The sequence below is a fragment of the Cannabis sativa genome, chromosome 4 (assembly GCF_029168945.1).
Source record: "Cannabis sativa cultivar Pink pepper isolate KNU-18-1 chromosome 4, ASM2916894v1, whole genome shotgun sequence".
Lineage (NCBI taxonomy): Eukaryota > Viridiplantae > Streptophyta > Magnoliopsida > Rosales > Cannabaceae > Cannabis > Cannabis sativa.
This window is the reverse complement of record NC_083604.1, coordinates 37,606,007-37,613,413: the sequence shown is the minus strand read 5'-3', so window position 1 is coordinate 37,613,413 and position 7,407 is coordinate 37,606,007. Positions and strand designations below refer to the sequence as shown.

The following is a 7,407-nucleotide window of genomic DNA, read 5'->3' as shown; positions in this document are numbered from 1 at the left end:
ATTTTTTTACATGTTGTTAATTTACTAACAAAAACAAGAGAAAAAGAGGAAGAAGAAGAACTAAAACGAAAATAGAAAATTAAAAAAAATTGGCTATCTATGAAAATATAAGCAATAAACGTGGAAGCTTGGAGAGTTAGATTTTAATCATCATTTAAAAAAAAATTAAAAAAAATGGAGAAAAGCTGTAGAGGAAGAAAAATTGAAAATAAAAAGAGAAAAAAGAAAAAGAAGAAACTACAAATAGAGAAGAAAAAATGGAGATTGATGTATGTTTAATATTAGAGCTTTAATTTTTTTAAGAAAAGAAAAATGAATAAATTTCAATATTGTAACTCTTGTGACAAGACTAATAAAGTCAACAATTATTATATATTTTCTTTTCTAAAAAAAAATAATAAAAAAAGTCTTTCTCACCCAATGCTACTCAAGGAGTCAAAGATCGATTTAATAGTGTGCTAGGAATGTCTATTTGTGCTCTCCATGAGAAATATTTGGGCCTCCCATCTTATGCTGGCAAAGATAAAAAGGAGCTCTTTAGCAGTATCAAAGATCATATTTGAAAACTTATGAATCAATGGGATGCTAAACTCTTTTCTATTGGTGGTAGAGAGGTACTACTCAAAGTTGTTGTCAATTCCATCCCAACATATGCTATGAGTTGTTTCAGTCTTCCAAAGAAATTTTGCAACCAGTTAGAGTCTATGATGGCTAATTTTTGGTGGGGATCCAACACAAATAACTCTAAGATATACTGGAAGAAATAGAAATTCATGTGTCTTCTAAAGCTAACGGCAGTATAGGTTTTCGTTCTTTCATTCACTTCAATCAGGCTCTTCTGGAAAAACAAGCATGGAGAATAATGGATATCCCAGACTCTCTTTTAGCAAGGGTCCTCAAAGCCCGATACTTTAAGAATGGAGATTTCCTTTCGGCACATTTTGGCGTTCTGCCTTCTCTCACTTGGCAGAGTATATGTGATGGCAAAAAATTGTTGTTGAAAGGCCTCACATGCAAAATTGGTACTGGACAGAATGTAAGATGTGCATCAAATCCATGGTTACCAGGAAATACTACTTTTACCCCTTACTCTTATGGTGGTGACCCTCTTTTCACAGTGAAACATTACATCTCAACAAATAGGCAATGATATACACAGATTTTAGAGCATCATTTCGGTGCTATTGACATTGAGTGTATCCTTTCTATTCCTCTTAGTCCTTTCCCTAAAGAAGACAAGCTTATTTGGCACCATTCGGATACGGGTTTTTATACTGTGAAAACTGGGTATCATTTAGCAGTTAGCTTGGACTCCATGGATGAACATTCATCATCTTCATCACATAGACATTGGTGGAACCGGTTATGGTCTCTAAGGCTACCCAAAAAAGTTAAAATCTTTGCTTGGCGATTGGTTAATGATGCGCTTCCAACCTCCGTGAATAGGGCCCATAGAAAGATCACTCCTTTTACTGCTCGTACTCTTTGTAAATGTGGATGGGAATCAGCGAGACATACCATTTTTCGTTGTGATCGTGCTAAGGCAGTGTGGAAAAAGTTTCGTTACAATGTTTATATGCCGAATATAGGTAACATAAAAGGTTTTGATATTTTCTCCCACCTGGCTGCTGCTCACAATGATGCTGATCTAGAGTTGATTACATGTCTTATGTGGAGTATTTGGTTTGAACGAAACAAAGAAATACATGGTACTAAGCCTAAACCAGCAGACCTGATTTGTACCTTTGTTGTTTCTCATTTGGCTCAATATCAAAAGGCGACAACACCAGCACAAAACCAGGCTGCTATACCTGCTACAAAATCAGAAAATAGAATTGGCCAAGCACAACACCAACGCCTGCCTGTGAGATCTCCACCAGTATGGAAACCACCGACTGTAGGATGCTACAAATTAAACTTGGATGCAGCGTGTGAAAATGAAGGAGCAATTCTTGGATTTGGAGCTCTAATCCGAGACCATACTAGAGCTGTTATTGTTGGCTTTTTGAAACCTTACAGAGGGTGTTTTTTTACCCAAAGAAATGGAGGCAGCAATGTTTCATAGTGTGCAATGGGCTATTGAGTATCAAATTCCAATCCATTTTATAGAGATAGATTCTCTTTTGGTAGCCAATACGGTTAATAATATGTTATCTACTAGATTTGTAGCACCTTTTCAAGATTTGGTAGATGATATTTGTTATCTTTTGTCCTCTTTTTCTAGAGCAAAAGTATCTCATGTTAAACGAGATGCTAATAAAGCGGCTCATGCTTTAGCTAAATTTGCTCTTCGATTTGATGAAGATATTTTTTGGTTGGGGAAAATACCCTCCCCAATCTACTTTGTTGTTATTAATGACTCTCATTTTTTATTTTTTAATGATAACAGTTTTTTCTAAAAAAAAACACAATATAAATAAACTTTTTGTATATTATATAGTATACAATATAAAAGGAGTTACAAAAATACTATGTACTAGTATAAATATAATAATTTAAAAAAAAAATATTAGACAGTGCAAATACCCCTTAATTATATATATACTTGGATACATATAAAGAGACGAGCAATCTGAAGTGGGAAATAAAGTTATATTAATATAAGATGTAGTTAGTTGCAATTGTTAAAGAGTTATCTTCAATGGGAATCGAGTTGATTGAGATTTGAAGAACCAAGTTGTGTTAAATTAATTATAAATGATGAGCATATAACTCAAGTACTTAATTTCATTATTATTATTCCAAGGCCTAGCCTCTCACATTTTGGTCTCACTATGACATGAAAGAAATATTTAATAAGTTTGACCCAAAGTTCCAATGAGATAAACACGTGGGTTATGCTCTAATGTGATTCTCCTCATATCTCAAAATAGAAACAAAATTATATTGTTGCTTCAAATGCATGTTGAAGAAGAGCAGTGAGCAATATTATATCTCCAAATTAATCAGAATGTTTTCTTTTGGGGTTAATATTTTCATAATCTGACAAATGATCAGAGCATTGTGATAGATTGTAAGGATCTTATTCTTAAATATAATAAAGAACGGACGGAGAAGATTAAAAAGGTTAAAAGTAAAGAAAATAGGACAATGAATAAATTTTAACTGCACGTGTGGTAACTTTTGCAGGGTATTGGAACCATGATGCACGAATGTAAATCATTAGTGAAACTACAATAATAAGATAATGTAGTATAAAGCATCAACAAATCAGCTTGGTTGTAGTGGTAGAGATTTAGAGTGAGAGACCAATCAATTCTTTGAATTACACAATTATTCTTCTCTATCTACACATTATATATATAAATATTATATATATATATATATATATATATTAATGCCTTCATTTTGATGCATAAAATATATGTAAAAATAAATAGAAAAGGGAATAGGTAGTGGTGGTGTGAGTTAGGTGAGTGAGTGTTGAAGGTGTGCTTTGTTTACTTTGGATGCTCTGAATTATTGACAGTATCACAGAACGATGACGGAGCGATAATTGGACGGTGCTGCTTTGTCTTAATAAAATTGCCACGTGGAGATAAAACAAGTCAGCAGCTAGTAGTATTATCATATTCAAAAAAAAAAAAAAATATAGTATAGTAGTTATATAATAATACTAATCTCTTCGAATTGTGTGGAATGAAGTTTGGATCTAGTTATAGCTTCTCAATTATAGATTCATTATGAAAGTTCGGTTATATTTTATTTAGTGATAAATTATATTTAAATTTAAAATTTGATAATATTTTATAATTTCTTTTAATAATATGAGTAATTCTTTTATTTTTTTTTTTACTTTTAATAATTAATAGAGATTTTTTTATTTTTACATTCTAAGCCAGTTTTTTTTTTTTTTTTTGTATTTTTACAAAAATATTTTTAATAAACTTATTTAATTTTAATCTTTTATAATTATTTAATAAAAGAACTATCTTCAAATTTTACAGTAAATAAAAGAATATGTTCTCATCATCGTATTTCACTTGTAGTCGTCACTACATCTAAAGTAGAAATTTAATAAAAAAAACATAAAATTTAATAAAATTAAGTTAATACGATAAAAAGAATAGCAGCTACGGAAAATTATATATATGTAAGATAATTTTATAATCTACTTTAATAAATTACTTGATAAATCCCTACAATAAAAATTTGACAATTAACAAATACTATTTAAGATTAAGAGTTATTTATTTTATTTTTATTTTTTAAAAAAGTTAATAATCATATAACATTTATTTAAAGTGTCTCTAAAAACATATAGCTATAGTGTTCTACCTCAACATTCAGAATATAAAATAAATAATATTAACTATAAGAATATCCTAAAGAGCAACTTTACTAAAAATAGACTACATTGAAATATAAAGGTAAAAGAATGCATCCTTTGCCACATAAGAAAAAAAATAAGACAAATATATAGACCATTACTTCAAATCTATTATCACTACATCATCTCATTGTTATAATAGATCACATAAAATATTCTGATGAAAACCATTATTAACAAAGGAAGAAGAAGACTCATAGTTTCCAAAAAAAAAAAACTATAATCACATATTTATTCATTGATAAAAAATGGTGACCATACAAAATATAATTATCTTACAAAATTTTAAGAGTGATAGACATATTTGGAATATAGATAAGATGCTTTGGTAAAATTTTAGAGTGATATATATTTTTAAAATATCTCACAAATTTATTATTATTTTTTAAAATAATTTTTTTAAACCTAATATATAAGGCAAGTAATTAGGTAGATTTTTTTTTTTAAAAAAATATTATTAATTAATAATATTAAAAAATTAAAAAATAAATAAATATTTATAAACTTAATAAAAAATTAAAAAAAAATATGATAATTAAGGATATAACAAATAGTGCTATTTAGAAATATGGGAAAGGGTGATGTGACCGCTTTATAATTTACCTTTATATAAATATATAGATATTTATAATAAATATCTCTTATAGTGAAGAAAAAGAATAAAAAATTAAAAAATTTACACGAAATTAAAGATCTAAAATATAAAGATAAATGATAAAGTTTTATATATATATATATATATATATCTTTATATATTAAAAGTGTCTATCTAACGGCATTTCTTGGTTTAACAGAATATACTTAAAAATAAAAGAATATTCTGTTAAATTTAACGATTAGGTTTGATCTCCCGTTAACAAATAAACCCAATAATTAAACCCAAAAAATTAAGCAATCTTTTAAATATTAATAATCTTTTTTTTTTATTCTGACGTCAAGTTACTTATCAACAAAATAATAAAAAGATTTAATAAAATTAAAATAAAAGAAGATTACCTAAGTTACATATTCCTTTTGAAATCCCTAAAATTCTTCCTAGAGAAACTCTAACCACCAGTCCACCCAAAACTCTCTTCATGAAAACTAACCCCATTGGAAACGATCCCCATCATTCATTGAAACCCTCTTCAACTGGTGGTCTCTCTCTCTCTAAGAGTTTCTTTTCCACTCTCACTCGTCTCTTCCTTCACATTTTTGTAGGTAATTTCTTTGAAAATTTAAATTCAATTCTTTTACTTTTACAATCAAAAATGGAAATTCCACCTTTTTATTTATTTTTATATATATTTAATACAAAATAATTAATGATTCTATCTCACTATCATTTTATACAGTGATAGTTGGAAAGGCCAAGAGCTCTCTCTCAAAACCTAGGGTTTTACATTTCTAAAGCTCAACCTCTTCAATTCGCAGCAGCAACAGCCATACATAAAGAACGATTTGGGCTCTTGATCGCTACTTCACCATATCTTTGGAGGCTGCATCTTTTAATTATGTAATGTTATTATTTAACATGTATTCCTTGTTTTTTACTTTTTGAACTTTAGATTGATCCTATGGTGGTTTTTTATTTGGTTATGGCTTTATTCAATTTCTTGCTACGTAAGTCCAAATTTTCTTCCATAGCTCTGTTTTTTTATATGTATGGTGTAATTATCTATCAGTATAAGTCTATCACGGCCTTATGAAACTTAAGATAGCATTTTGAGTATTATTATGCTAAAGGGTAGATTTTTCCTGACCTTTCTTAAATCTATTGCGACTGAAGTCTGTGTGGATGGAGTACATCACTTTCTTAAAGTCATTGCCGGTTCGTTCTTATCTCTCTGATTTTGAGTATTATTTGAATTTTTACCTTTTGAACTTCAGATTGATCCTATGGTGGTTATTTATACTAAAAGGAGGGATGAAACACTTATAGAGCTTGGTCGTACTGAAGTAATTTTAAATTCAGTAGATCTACGTGGATCACAAAACATACACTTACTTATCATTTTGAGGTTGTGCAGTATTTGGTGTAAGTTTTAGAGCTATATTTCTTTTTCCTTAAAAAATACAATCTGCATCTTATTGGTTTTAAGATGATTGTATATCTAAAGTTTTATCTTTTATCTACAGGTTTCAAGTGTATGACATTGACACTCAGTTTCATAATGTAGATGTGAAGGTATAATAAATTTTTCCTCTTACCAACAGATGATTTTGAGGGAATGTTGTTGAATTACATATTGAAATATAATATTCCAAAGGCATGTACAACCTATCCAGATATGTGGACATGATAAAACTACCCTCTCTTGCTTTATTTAATGAGCTTAAAAGATTTCCAGGTTTATATATTTCTATTTTCTTTTAAAAAATTTAAAACTATAGGAGAGTGAGCCAAAGTCTGAGCATTTTTTATCTTTTTACTTACCTGTAAACATTACATAATGTCTAGCCAACCCCACGGAGCTTGGTTTATTAGAATAAGAATATTGCATCATTTACATACAGTATCACATTTCCTCCCATTATTGTCAGGTTGCCATCATTCAAAAAACTACGAAGAAATTATCCGCCAAAAAATAGAGAATTCAGTTGCATGTAGATTCAAAACGAACGATGAATCTAAAGTACAATCAATTCACCATTCAAGCAGCTGAACTAATGGAAATATTAGGAAGAAGATTCACTATACTCTTTTTAGTTTTTCTAATAATATCCCATTTATTAAGACTTTTTTTAATAATTTTTTTTTTCTATTTTAAGATCGCACATTTTCTTTAATTTTTGTTACATAATATTTGCTTTAAATTTTACAAAACCTATACCTTGTTCTTCTAAATTTTTTATAAGTAAATAATAAATATTATTTTGTTAAGATTTATATATACACAATTATATTTTACTAACCAAATATAATAGCACAAATGTTACTTTAATACAACAAATCATTCTCATAATCATACCTTAGTTATAGAAATCTAAACAAAAATAAAGAATTAAACTTTAAATAAAACTAATATTTACGTGCATTGGCACGTAACTTCTAACTAGTATATATATATAGATTATGTAATTTTTGATGCAAAGAA

The 7,407-nt window shown here is 28.5% G+C and overlaps 1 long non-coding RNA gene across 1 annotated transcript; it reads left to right on the top strand.

Annotated features, from left to right (window-relative positions):
* Window positions 1–5,353: 5,353 nt before the first annotated feature.
* Window positions 5,354–7,106, top strand: LOC133036487 (uncharacterized). The gene is made up of 4 exons (XR_009687114.1): window positions 5,354–5,530; window positions 5,665–5,825; window positions 6,200–6,347; window positions 6,449–7,106. It is a non-coding gene; the product is annotated as an uncharacterized LOC133036487 (long non-coding RNA).
* The last annotated feature ends 301 nt before the right edge of the window (window positions 7,107–7,407 follow it).